Source organism: Pleurodeles waltl, chromosome 2_2, assembly GCF_031143425.1.
Source record: "Pleurodeles waltl isolate 20211129_DDA chromosome 2_2, aPleWal1.hap1.20221129, whole genome shotgun sequence".
In the NCBI taxonomy this organism is placed as follows: Eukaryota; Metazoa; Chordata; class Amphibia; order Caudata; family Salamandridae; genus Pleurodeles; species Pleurodeles waltl.
In genome coordinates this window covers 924,296,629-924,311,376 of record NC_090439.1, presented here as the reverse complement: position 1 = coordinate 924,311,376, position 14,748 = coordinate 924,296,629, and the positions used below count along the sequence as shown (strand labels likewise).

General features: G+C 40.9%; 1 protein-coding gene across 2 annotated transcripts in view; it reads left to right on the top strand.

The window, feature by feature from the left end:
* NUDCD1 (NudC domain containing 1) overlaps positions 1-14,748 on the top strand; it is a 556,518-nt gene that overhangs the window by 85,159 nt on the left and 456,611 nt on the right. The gene's annotated exons all lie outside the window — the stretch shown is intronic.

Below are 14,748 nucleotides of genomic sequence, written 5' to 3'. Positions count from 1 at the left end.
TTTATCACTCAAATATAAGACCGAATATATTTTGAAAATTCAGACTTTTTCTCCAAACCTCTACTTAACGATTTCCTAAATTAAACACATTTTGTGTCTCAAATATACACTCTCCATTTTGGTATGCATATATCAATTCAACCAATTGAAAAGCTTCTGATTTTGAGGAGAGCTACTTACAGGTAGCTGGAGAGCTACCAGTAGCTCATGAGCTACTCGTTGGAGAAGCCTGTCTTGGTGGTTCCAGAGCATGTGGCCGTTTCCACAAAGGTCTTTGCTCAAAGATTTGTTAAATTAATTGGTATGGCGCTCCAACTTATATTTCCAAGCCCTGGCAATTGGACAGCAGCCATCAGAGTTTTTGAAAGCTAAACAATCCAATCAAAAAGGTCGATGCAGAGAGGATTGCTGGGAAGAGCACCTTATGCCCTCTTCCCAGAATGCATTGATGGCCTCTTTGTTATTCATCAAGCAAGGGGAGACCACTAACCCCAGAGAAGCTGGGGCTGTCATAGATAATTTGAATATTGTTAATGCACCACCCCACAACTCTATACTACACTGTAAACTGTCAACTTTGTTTTCACTTTAAATCTTGAACATACTGATATTTCTAAAAACTGTTCTTCCACTTAATCTCCTTTGCAACACCATTGGATGCTTTCTAGCACTCCATTATGTGTCTCCATTCCAGCTACAATCCCATTCCCATTGCCTCTTCGTTCAGACCACAACATCAACTTACTTTTCAAAGTATCACTACCACTTAGAACCTCCTACTCCACAACCCATTCATACCCAACAAACCTACCTCCATGCGTAACTTCGCCTATCATGTGTGCTTGCAAATACAAAATCTGCAAGTATGCAGTGCAGTGATTTATTCATCACAGAATCCTCGATAAATGAACATTCAAACTCTACCCATGAAACACCTGTCTGGCACAACTACTCAATTTTAAGGGCTGACAAACAACATAAAGTTATATCTTTTAATGCGTTAAGCCATCCCTCACTCTCTCACCTTCATCCACACTATAGATGCTCACATTCTACTATGCACCAAAGAACAATACTAAATTTGTTTATATGATATTGTAAGACCCAATTGACAGCCATATGCTCTCTAAAAACATCTTTCTGCATGATTTTAATGTTGACTAAAGAGAATCTCAAAAAGCATTTTACAGATTTATAAATCTTGATCCAGCTTTATAATATTCAGCAAACTTCTTTCTGACACCAACTCAAAAATCAAAGCTCCTGACATTCCAATCAAGTTTGCTGTCACCCCCTCCCCCCCAAATTACCACTGACTGATCATATCATCATGATGGTCATTTCATATTTTCCCTCAATCCAGTCTTCACTGCCACAAACCTTCCTTCTGCAAATTTTTTCAAAACCCCTAAAATGACACAGCTACCACACACGCTTGAACACATTACCCCTGAACATTGCAAGATGCCACCCTCTGAGAATGTTGACCTGAAATTCTGTCAGTAAGACAGCATTATTATTCTGCATTGGATCAACTAGCTCTCCTACCACTCATAAAGGTCTATATGCAACCCAGCCTACCATGGTTCTCAGAATAGATTATCCAGGCAATAAGTATCCATAGGAATACTGAGAATAAATGGATTAAAAAAAAACTGCCACAGCTTTTATCTATGTAGAGAAAACTTAGAAAACAATATAAAGTATTAATCTCTTCAAAACCCACCCAAATCCAAAAACAAAGAAGTGTACTCTTCTACAATATTAGAGAACTCTCAACCTCACAACAATATTTGTGTGGTTCCTATTATGGTAATAAGACTGCCTGTTTTAGGGCGGCAGCACCATTGGTTGTGGGTGACTGAGTCAGTCACACACCCACCTGGAAGCTGTCGGCCTGATTCCTGGCTAGACCACGGTGCCTCACCCAACCCTAGGAAGGAAAGGTGATTTGTGGCAACCTAAACATGACACTCTGAGTCCTCAAGGAAATCATGGTGAACAGATCATGCCCCTTTCACTCAGTTACAAGAGACTCCCACATGCCAGTGCAGAATAAGAGAAGCAAAATGGATTTCAATGCATTTATTGAAGCAATTGCATCCTATTATAAAAAGCATAGGCTGCAATAATTAGGAAAATGAAACATGACATTGTGATCATTTTTGCCATCAGTGTGAAGAATATAAACAACCCCACCATCTATCTATGATCCGAAATAATTCCTACCTACACCCTGGGTCTAAAATCTGAGAGCATAGCAGTGGTAACCCTTCTGCCTATCTCGATCTAAGAGAAGGACCCAGACCTCATACCTGTAAAGGCTGGCAATCTTCTTGGTTAGCTGAAAAATCAGTGCCGGGATCCGCAAAGCTGTCAATGGAGTGGTGTCCTTTGCAGGACGTTATGTCTGGAATGCACTCTGCCCTCATTAGGCCTATGTGGTGTTTATATAATAATAAATAATAAAGGCCTGATGTGATAATATGTCTAAAAATTGAGGTCTGCCTCTTGAGCTTCAGGAGCGGCAATATGAGTTAGAATATTATGTACCGAACATGACAACCTTGTACAGGGCACAATGTGAAATGCATGCAAAGGGCTGATAAAGTGTGCAGCACGAATAACTGTCTTCTTAGACAGAAGCAGCTGATTAAAATATGAAAAGAACGAGCTAAAGACTGGCTGTGCTAAAAAAAAAAAAAATGAAATGAATAAAAACATGTCTACGTGTAAAAGCACAGGCTACGGGCCTAATGCTAAAATAAGTGTGTCCAACACAGGCACTAAAGAAACCCACAACTCTCTCCCCCTTGTTGGTACAGGAGTGTAGGGTCCAGAACCTAAAATTAATAAAAAATATAAACCAACTAACTTGAAAGCAAGGGTAATATAAAATATATATATATATAAAAGACACAATTTTCATGTTGACAGGCAGACTGACCAAAGCATAAGGCCAAATTAAAACAAGTCAATTTGTAAAAAGTGTCAATTAAAAGCCATTGGATTCCGGCCTGAGCCCGTCAAACACATCAGGCTGATAACGAAACCACCAAAGCATCGATCTAAAGGTGGAAGGAGTACACGTGATCTGTTGTCTCAGCCAAAGTCACAGAAGAGGAGGCAACATTCTGTGCTGTGCCAGATGTTGAAACACTAGGATCCACTATATTTACAAAGGTTGGCTCATAGAAGGCTCATAGATGCAACCACAGGAGGCTCATGGAACAGATCCGGCAATTAACCCTCAATGAGAACATCATCAGGCTAATGTCCACAGAAAGTACATCTCGAAAAGCAAGGAACACTTCCAGTGCGTGTTCGATAGGGCACCATAAACAACGGAAGACTGGCTACACACAGCAGAGAACCTGTTGAAATGACAATGACCAATTCTTGTCAATTTCCTCAAAGTGCTGCTCCAAAGTACTGTGTGATGCGTTCATGACACAGTTGGGCTGGTCGGAGCTCCATCACTCCTCTTAGTTGGGATGGGGCAGCCATTGCAAATTACAAATAGCAACAGCAAGATAACACCAGTAAATGCCAAAACAATCAGGAAAACCTCCGGAAACACTCGAAAAAAGTGAGTGAAAGGCAGAAGGTATAAACAAACACAGTCTGGAAGGTGCTGATAAATTAGGAACCTTCACCTTTAAGTGTACAATCCCTGTGGTGTTAGATGCGTTACAAAAATGCAAATGACCAATTCACCGAAGAGTTTTGAAAAGTTAGTATTTAAAAGGGTCTGTATCTCTAGCGGACAACCTTGCCACTTGCAGGTCATATGTTTAACGGGCAGATGTGAGGGCCACGTTTTTTTAAACAAAAAATGCGTTTAGTCTGCTCAGCATGTCAAAATTGACATTTATAAGTGGCAATGCAAGGCCACAAATTCTCTACTTTTATCTCAGGCGTGGGAGGAAAAAGTAAATTTCCACAACAAGTTGCAATTTGAGAACTCAGAAATGCGACACCTGCTCTCATTTCACAACAGTCTTGATCACTCGGCATCAAATAAATCCCATTCGGAAGTAACTGAAACACTGGGCGAACCAAAGGAGCATGAATACCCTTCAAGTAGCAAGTTTAGCTTGCCACAGACGCATTGCATGCACCATGCAATGCCACCTGTTTACAAATCATAGAATGGCTTACAAAAGTTTTACAATCGCTTCTACTGGAAAAAAACCTCCTTGTCGCCATTCAGGCATTTGAAATCATAGGACAACTCCCACACCTCATGGATATAGCTGTTTTATAACTGCTCAAGTTTGCCAACAGGGAAATGTTTCAAACCCAAAGTAAACTGAAATGTCAGCATTGGCAGCGAGATCACTCCATGTGTTAACCACATTGATGTTGGTGTTTCGCTACAGTAAAAGGCAACTTTTCTGATTTCTCAGTGTTAAGCATGATGTAACTAACTTTCTTAACCATTAGCTCCTTGCTTACGTGTGGTTAAATGTGGCAAATAACTTCTTAGAGTTAATGTGCTTTCAGGGCACACAGCCACTTTTCACAACCTGTAAAGTCCAACTCAGTTGCTTAATGGACCTAAGCTGGCTTTGTCCATGGTGTAAAAATGACATGTTGTTTTGAATAATGTCAATAGCTGTGGAAACAATGTTGTTTAATGTGTAAATGCAAGTGAACAATGTGTTCGTACCGTTACCGACAACAGCTAAATCAGTCTCTAAATTTTCCTTATCTTTTTACCTTAAACGTGCAGCAGCTTCCTTTTGTGAAAGCTTCCAAATTATATTTTATATTGCATATAAGAATATTTTAAAGGGTGGTTTTCTGGGACCTAACAAGAAATCTTGCAAGTCAGTATCTTCAGAAAGGAGGGCAAGGTCTTCTTTTATAGCTGTTAGTGTGGAGCACTGTAACCATTGTTGACATAATTTACCCACGCTGTATACTACGATACCTAAGTGCTGTGTGAGGACGAAACAAGGGTACGATCTGCTTACTCTAAAGCCCTGTGTATAGTTGATAAAACGTGCATGACAACAATTTGTGTCCACTAGCCACAATAACAACTTGTTGGGACCTGAAAGTGATGAGTTAAAGGTATAATTCTGAACCCAAACATTGAGCTGTTCTTCTGCAACGTTCACAATATTTTGCCAATTTTCAAACTTGGATGTGGAGGGAATACTGGGCCCATTCATTTCTTTTACTTTTGCTAACCCAATGCAAGTTATTTGCTGGACAGTGTCATTTAGAAAAACCATTTGGAACAGAATTAAAGATGCTGTAAATAAGGCCCCTGTGCCTTGTATTTGATAATCGTTGTACCCAAAACACTGTTTGTCAATCAGTTTTTTTCCCCCAGTCTTCACAACCTTCTATGGCCAACTGGGAAACAAAGGAATCTGAATAAATTGCTTTAGTGTTGGTTGGCAGTATTTTCCTTGCTTTTGAATGTGGTAATTTGATATAATATGACTTTGCATTTTTAACATCATGCCCAGAAAAATAGAAGAATTTCTCTACATATGTTTTGGAACTCCCCACTGGTGGAGTCAGACAACGTTCCTATTGTGTGTACTTAAAAACTAAGCTTGGAGTACTAGCTTAATGTAAATAATAGTGTCTATAATGATGGTAACAGAACATTTCCCCATACTTCCCAGCATTCATAGATACATCTTCACTTTCAAACACAGTATAATATTCAAGCTAGGAAAGCATAGAATCAACTGTTTGTACATCCCAGTCATCAGAAATGACCCCAGGTGTAATAATGTCATTCATACAAATTTTAAAGTCCTGCAATTTGAATCATTTCAGTAGGACCATATATGTCAAAGGGTACTTTATCCCAAACAATCGCATTGGGAACTGGAACAGGAGAAATGTTCACAAGGGACCAGTCTCTTAGCACTTTATGTGAGGGCAAGTAAGGTTTTAAAACTTTAGCCACCAGTTCAACAGCAGAGCATTCAGAAAGATAGTGACCATGTAGGAGCAAAAAGAAGACGATAACAAAACCAATTCATAGAAGAAAGGCAAGCAGTGTCAATATGATCTACAGATCCTTGTACCATGGATGAATCAAATAATTTTGTTTAAGGCATTTGAAAAGCTTACGTATACCATGCACTGGTGCAATAGCTGATGCTGAAGAACCTGAAGGAAAATCATCAATGTCGGCAAAGTAACCAGAAGCAGTGTGCAAAAACTGGAGCAGGTGCTGGTGGAAGAGCAATTGTAGATATATCCGAAGATGGTTCATCATAAACAATCCCATCCATTTGAGTTACATTAGAAAATTGCAGATTAATATTTTGGACATTTGGGGGGTGATTCTCACCGAGGGTCGGCGGGAGCACCGCCGACAGGCCGGCGGTGCCCCGCAGGGCATTCTGACCGCGGCGCTTTGGCCGCGGTCAGAAAGGGTAAACCGGCGGTCTCCCGCCGGTTTACCACTGCCCTTAGAATCCCCCAAGGCGGCGCAGCTTGCTGCGCCGCCATGGGGGATTCTGACCCCCCCTACCGCCATCCTGTTCATGGCGGGAAAGCCGCCATGAACAGGATGGCGGTAGGGGGGGTCGCGGGGCCCCTGGGGGCCCCTGCCGTGCCCATGCCAATGGCATGGGCACGGCAGGGGCCCCCGTAAGAGGGCCCCTTGCAGACACTGAAATACGCGACGGGTGCCACTGCACCCGTCGCACCTTCCCACTCCGCCGGCTCGATTACGAGCCGGCATCCTCGTGGGAATGGAGTTTTTCCCTGGGCTGGCGGGCGGTCTTTTGGAGACCGCCCGCCAGCCCAAGGAAAAACTCATAATACCCTCCGCGGTCTTCTGACCGCGGAGCGGTATTATGGGGGCGGAATTCCGGCGGGCCGCCCGCCGGAATTAGAATCACCCCCTTGGTATTGATGCAGTGGTGACAGGAATCAACAAAAGGTCATTCTAAAATTTTTGGAAACCAGCCTGTAGATGTTGTTAACTCTCTCATTCCCAAGGTGGCGACGTGTTGATGAATATAGAACTAATGTAATTCCTGCAAGACAGTGAAACGTTAATTTATGTCAAAAAATGTTTTAATGCCGCCACCGCGACAGAACCATAAAGATCTGAGACAAACTTTGGGAAGCCGAACAGGACTTCGTTAGGGGTACAATCTCCCAATGACCACCTAGGTAGATTATTTAATGCTTTCTGGACTCCAGTGATGAATCCAACTATAATCTGAATTTAGTCCCCTAGCTGTTAAAAAATTGCTGTCACTTATGTTTCTTTCTCTCTGCAACTGAATTTCCCTTGGGATGGTAGGGTGAAGAATAATGCACCCCAACATCCATCATTCCCATGATGTCCCTGTATGCATCGTAAGCAAAAGCAGGGCCTTGGTCCAAATGGAATGCTGCCACTGTATATGTTCCGGAAAAGACTTGCAAATCTTTAATACCAGTTCACACCCATAGGAATGTGGAGCACAAATCTACAGCAAGTTGTATGTATTTGTATGCATCTTCAGAATTTAAGGGTCCCCAATGGTCCAGGTACACACATACACTGCAAAGGCTTATTAGAAATTAAGAGGGGTGTCTGTGATGGGCGTTTGATGGTGGAACTTTTAATATGACATACTGCTTGGCCTGCTTGTATAGACCAGGCCACCAATAGCGTTTTTGCAGTAAAGAGATGGTAGCCACCACACCAACAAGTGCAGAAGCAACACCCTCATGTGCAGAAGTAATCAGATCTAGACAATGATCTAAGTTGGGTATCACATGATCACCCACCCCTAGTATTGTAAGAAAGGAAATATTTTTGGCACTTAAATGGTAGGAATATTTGGTAGGGGACGCTTTTGGTAAAGGCTTGCCATCAACCAAGGCATTCAAGGCAGCCAAGAAATCATCATCCACCCTCGTATGAAAGTGAGTTATTGCATCAACGGAAGTCATAACAACTGCAGATTTGGCCGCTTCATCAGCCAATGAGTTTCCTAGAACATGTATTCCAACATGTTGGTAGCCCATTGTATGTATAACATGAGCCTGTGGCAGTTTGTCTTTGAGACCTGCCATCTTCCTCCACAAGAACTTGCGTTTTATGATGTTTCCTTTTTAAATCTCTGAACCCATTAAGGTGCCAGTAGTGTAAGTGTTCGTTAAAAGACTGGACACAATAATTTGAATTGCACACTAAGTGTTGGAGTTTCAGGATTTGTATGTTCCAGTACCAAAATCAAAGCTTTAAGCTCTTCAAGTTGTGCTTCGCAATCCCCTACGGACTATGTGTAGGTTTGTTGAGGGTGGAATTCACCCTCCCTCATTACTCCAAAAATGGCTGCACAAGCGGTGGAGTGCTGATGCTTGGTGCCTGCAGCTGGTTGAACTGAACCATCAGTGTAAATGATGATTTTGTACTGATCAGGAGGGGCATAACATTAGTGGGCATGGGGTATTCAAGTTAATATTGGAGAAAATGTTTGAGTTTGTAGTTCTGGATCAAAGGCATACTCAACATTAGTGGCAATCAAGGAGGTAGCCCATTGTACCCAATGTGGATATACTGCTTTTGCGTTTGGAATGCTGGCTTTGGTATCAGCCTCAAGGACTGGTATTGGGGTTATGACAATGATGCATTTTCCCGCCCAGTTGCAGTTTTAAAGAGGGTGGAAAAAACATTAGACCGTTTCGACATTGTGATGGAGGAAGCAGTTAACAGGTGCCTTCTCCATGGCCTCTTCTGTCTGACTGGGTGGGCCAAAGGTCACGTTTGGGTGGGCCTGGCACGCCTGGCCCACCTGGCCCCCCCTGCTAGAACCGGGCCTCGCGCTATCCCATCCCTCTTGTAAGCAAGATATTTTTCTCACTCTTCTCTCCTCTCTGTCAGTAGAAGTCGTGCAGAGGAATCAAACATACAGGTCTGCATTCCTACGTTGGGGAAATCTTTTGTCTTCTCCATAATTCCAATTCTCCTCTGTTTACCAATGGCAGCTTTTAATTTACCTAACTATTGGACGGCCAATTGTCTCCATTTTATGGTTTTTTTCAATGCAAAGAGGTGAGAACCAGCAAACAACTTGCAGGCCAATTTCATTTGTTTTTACTTAAATATTTTTTACTAGTACAGGCATGGCATTTCAGTCTATAATTTTCTTGATTATAGAAGCTCATAAAGGAGAAAAAACTCGATTTGTGTTTGATTTTCTGATGTGTTTCAGTATGAGGTGCTGCTTTGAATAATTTGTAATCTTTCAAACAAGTAACTAAGGGCCAGATGTATCAAACTGTTTTACCCATTCTGTGACTATGGGAAAATGTGTTTGCACCTATGGCCCTAAATATTTAACGTAATTTTAAATTCATTGTCTAATTTCCATTTATTTGTTAATTTCTGTATAGGAAAGGACGCTGCTGTTATATTTTTTTATTCATTGCATAAGAGATAATCAAATTTGGAGAACCACTCGATAACTTTGCATATCTACTGGTAGATATTCCCCTAATACCAGGTCATCTGCATGTAAATTGAAAGGATGTGAAGCCTTTTACTAATGGGAATACAAGTTTTTTCCACTCAGACTTAAAGTTTGAAAAGCTCCTAAATACCATCCTTGTTTTTTTTTTGGCCTTAGAAGTACCGCCTTTTTTGTTTTGGTTCCAGTTTGTGGCATGCTTTATACTGAGAGACCCCGCACTGGGACCTGTTAGCCCGTTAGACCTTAATAAGCAAACTTACAAGGGGACGCGAATAGGTCGATGAACCTTTTGACTCGCAATTGAGAAGTTCCTACCATAGCTCCAGTACATAAATCAATAATCGATACACAATAATCAACAATCATTACTAATCAATAATCAATGGAGTCAGTAATTATCACGCACAATGACCTTTCAGTCATGAATAACCACATCTTTAGTAAAAGTTTATTATGTTTATTTCCCTATATTAACAATGCTAAGATCATGTAGATTAATCTAAAAATCAAATGAAACCCATACAGAAACAACACTGGTTGTCCAAAGTGGCGGAAGAAATGCAATCTAATCAAAGCTTGAACTACCACACATTCTAAAGTTATGGTGCAAATCAATAACAGAGTCAACTGCGTCAACGAGATGAGATGCATGAGGTTAAGCAGAGAAATCCATCAAGCATTAGTCTCTATTGTCATCAGTCAGGATCCTCAACTAACATCAGATTAGCATCAGCATGTTGGGCTTCATGCAAAACAATTTAGTAACACCAATTTGAAAAAAAATCGAACTATGATAGTCATAGACAAAACAGTGCAGTTGGTACCTAGAAAGGAAAAGCAGATAAACATAATAATCACATTTCAGGGTAGTCCATTCCTCGGTATGGATCAGCAAAGCAGAATCAGTCTTCGTCCTCAGGACATCAGTCGATCATCAAGGCATCAGGCTCTCAGTCAGAGAATATGAGCCCAATTGAGGCAGAATATCGGAATGACAGAATGATCTGTCTTCTCTCAGAATGTCGGAATTAATTGTCTCTCTTGTCCCCCTCTGCGGTGTTGTTAGATCAAAGTCACCTAAGCTATCCCCTAATTACCTATTGGTCAGTTAATCGTATGTTCACACTCTGTCCAATAAAACTATTATACCAAATCTACGAATTGTAATATTTCTCCGTTCTCATATTGTTGATTGGTTCGTCTTGCGATGTCCTCATCATCCGGCTTTTTAGGTAACAATATTGTTGCAGCTTCCACTCTAGTCCGTATCTTCATTGTTCTTGTCCTGGGAAAGTCAGTCTCACACACATTACACATAAAATGTTGCATTAGCAAGAACATCATCTCCTAGCAATCTGTTCTCACGAAAAGCTTCCATTATGAGCACATTTAAACAATACAATAGACATTTCACAGTTTAATTCACTTGGTCAGCATTTTTATTAAACGCTAGGAAATACAGCTTCTGCATGAGGCCTGGCAAAATAGGCCAAGACACTTGCTAAGTTAAGGCCTACAATTGATAAAGCTAAAGCATACGTCATAACTCTTAATATGACATAATACTGCATTAATCTAACATATATTCAATATTTCATGAGTATTAATCATTGACTAGTACACTTCGTTAACATTAGTGGCCATTCTTCGTGGTCACATTTTCAAATGCATGCATTATTTTTCTACGTTATTTAATTTTCTACATAAACTCATTATTCAAAATACATAAACATTCATTAATAATTTCCTATTAAAACACCTGTGCCAGCAGACCTCAGATCCATAGATCCAGAATTACTTTTCCCATTGGTTTTAATAGGGTATCCCCTCGACACCCTTTGAAGATGTTCCAACTTCTGGCAGCAGTAATAGGTTTTTTGGAGGGCAATGGCTGCCCTCAGGAAGTTTGACTATGTGCTTTGCCATGTAAATTAGCTCTAGTGGCTTATGGCTTTTGTGGCCTGTTCTTCTTTATTTGTCTGTGCTTGAAAGGAAAATTACTTTGTGAATAATGGTACAGGTTATTAGAGTTACCCTTAGCCAAAGTATTCATATGATATTTCTGTAGCGCAAGTCTAGCCAAAAAACAATGGAGCGTAGATCTGTATATTTGAAAACATGGCAGACGAGTGGCAGAGAATAGATGCTGCTCACAGAGGACAACAACGTCAAACCCATTCCATGTTTCTGCCTTCCCTTACTGTTGTGTCTTGTCTATAAGAAATACACCAGAGTTTGCACTGAATCAAGCTCTGGAGGTTATTCCTGGCCGGCTACACATGGACAGTGTTAAAACAAAACTTTGTTCCAAAGGAAATACATTTCACAGCTAAACTAGATAAAAAACATACATATTATGACATAACCACATTTGCAGTTGATAAACATAGATCTAATGTGGTACCTGGGTACATGAACAGAATGATTATAAAGAAAATATGGACAAACTAGGTGTTTTGAGATTTTGCTACCTAAACAAATTAACCACTATCCAAATCAACCAGTGTAGTTGTTTGATTTGTGGCAATGCATTTCTTTAGACAATAGCAACCTGTGTGCCATACACAACATCACTCTTGAACAACTGTGTAAAAAGAAACAAGAAAAAAATAAATCCCTGAAAATGCTACACAGGGCCCAAGTAGGGCCGCCAATCAATACTCACCCAAGGAGAAAAAGATCCACCACTGTCAACAACCATTCGCTCCACCTATATTAGTGCCTACTTACGAGAATCCTACCAAGAATGGCACTATGGCCCTCATTATGAACCTGGCGGTAAACACAGTCGACCACCGTGGCGACGGCGAACAGAAGACTGCCATTGGCGGTGAACAGAAACCCGCCATATAATGAATCAAAAATCTGAATCAGACAAAAATCACCCTGCCACCAGTCACCGCCAGGACCTTGTCGGCGGAAATGCTGGACCTCCCACCCCGCCACCAGCGAGCACACCAACACCCCGCCCCTCACATAATGAAGCACAAATCACTGCAGCGGTCAGTAGAAGCCAAACGACCATTGGCGGTGCAGGTCGCCACAGGCGGCAAGTGGATCCAACAGTAAGAAGTGCACACATTGCATAAGTTAGAAACCCACATACCTGACACACACCCACAACACTATAAAACACCCACAGACACACCCCACAATCCTTTACAATGAAAGTAGGCCAACTAAGACAGAACACCAGAAGCAGACACCGAACACCACAATCCACAATACTTACACCCAACCTGTGAACAAAGGCCTCACGGATTTCAGTCCCCTCGAACCCCGTGAGGCCTTTGTTTTATTTATTAGAACAGTCTGCCCTCTAGTGGCAGAATGTTCTAATAGCCTTACAGACCTCTGCAGTTGGGCTATATCGACATTAAAGTCCTGCTGCCCTGTTGAAGGTTATCACCTTTGGCTTGGGCCTTTAATGCTGGAGCAGGCCTTTAATGGCCAGTATAGCCTGCAAGGCAGGCTAAAAGGCTATAGTAAATCAAACCATGTGGTCGTTAAATAGTTTACGACCGTCCTCACAAGATAGGGTAACCATCGAAAGGGGCAGAGATACCTTACCCTGCCAAGATGTAAGGATGATCCATATTGGGACACCACATCTCATTCACCACAAGTGTAAAAGAAGTAAACCCAAGCGGGTACAGTAATGCAAGTGACTACAGTTTTGCTGCAGTGGTTAAACCATTATTAACACTATCCACATTCCAAATCCAGCGACTTCCATGAAAATCAAAGTTTTCGACACATTCATTCATTTTTTTTTTTTTTTTATACTTATCCTGACCCCATCAAACCCCATCCACTGCAAATCTGAAAGTTTTATGCCTTAATAAAATATTCAGCTAATCGTGCATTAGTGACATGACCTCTAATTCGCGATAGCTGTTGAAAGATTTTGTTCTTATTTTGTTGCGAAACAATGTTGATTGTGTATTGCGATTTGACATGAATCTCAGTGACCTTTCTTTTCCATTACTTAAAAAATACTTCGTCTTTGTTGATGCTATTTTATCAGATAAGATAAAGCTCCTATGCAGGCTCAGGGACAGTGTTGAACCTCAAAAGTGTATGAGGCAATGTGTCCCTAAATGGCACCAAACACAAATGAAATAATTAGCATCTCATAAAAATAAGTCATATAGAGTACATAGAAAAATGTAAACCATGAAGATTTAGTAAAATAATCCAAGGTACGATGCAGAAGGCAAAAAATAAGTCAGTCAAATGCATAATAATCATTCATAGTGAGCGAGTGTAAGTAAGGAATCAGTTGCCATAAGGGCCAGCAGCAAGTAAGTAAATTCAGTATGAGCAAAATGAGAAAAATAGTCTAAGTTCAAAATATGCAGCAATTTAATATGTTAAGAAACCTGTCAGCATCCCTAGAGGCTTGAGACAAAAGTGTGGGTCACCCACAATTATAGGCGTTTGATTTTAGAGAAATTAACAACAAAAGTCAGTGAGAATCACGCAATCAGCAAGCATGCCCTTTTCTTAAATTGTTTTACCAAGATGTTTAGGTAGCCACACGCTTATAGTTTTTGAAATGCAATCTTTGTTTCTTGAACGAAGGAGAAACAAATATTTTTTTATTACGTTCCCACAGAATATAGAAGAGAACAAGTACTATACATTTTATACATCTGCTGCATTGGGTGCAGCGATTGGCTGTGGTCAGCAGGTGGAGCTGTCTAACCGAGAAAGATTATCCCTTCAGCTTACGTTTGCCTCATAATTTATATATAAAAAAAAAAGTACGTAAACGATGGGACTAAAGTGAAGTGGTGAGATATGAAGTTAAAAAATAGCTAACGCCAGACTGATTGACTGGCAAAATGCTTAAAAACAGTCAATGGTGTTGTAATAGTCGACAGTGACATCAATGGACGCACAAAGATTTATCCGAAGTACATCACAGGCGAGGAAGGGGTGGAGTCAGGATGTTTAATGAATCCCAGGCGACCTGAGCTGTGTGGAACAGGGAGCATGGCAGACAGTCAAGAATATTTGAAGGCTAGGGTGGAGGCAGTGCTTAAGTTTTACAAATAAAATAAAGTGCTTGTACCCTTCTGAGGAAGCCACTACAGCTTGCACCACCCATTGCCCCCCTGCCTGCTACAATACCAATAAAACTACTTACCATCAGACTCCTGTAGCTGTGACAATTCAGACTATTGCAGGCTGCCCAAAACTACAAGAATGGCGCTGGCGTCAGGGGTTATTCATTTTTAATTTGTGTTGAATCGTTAAACACTGTGTTGTTTAGCTCATCCCAAAATCAGAC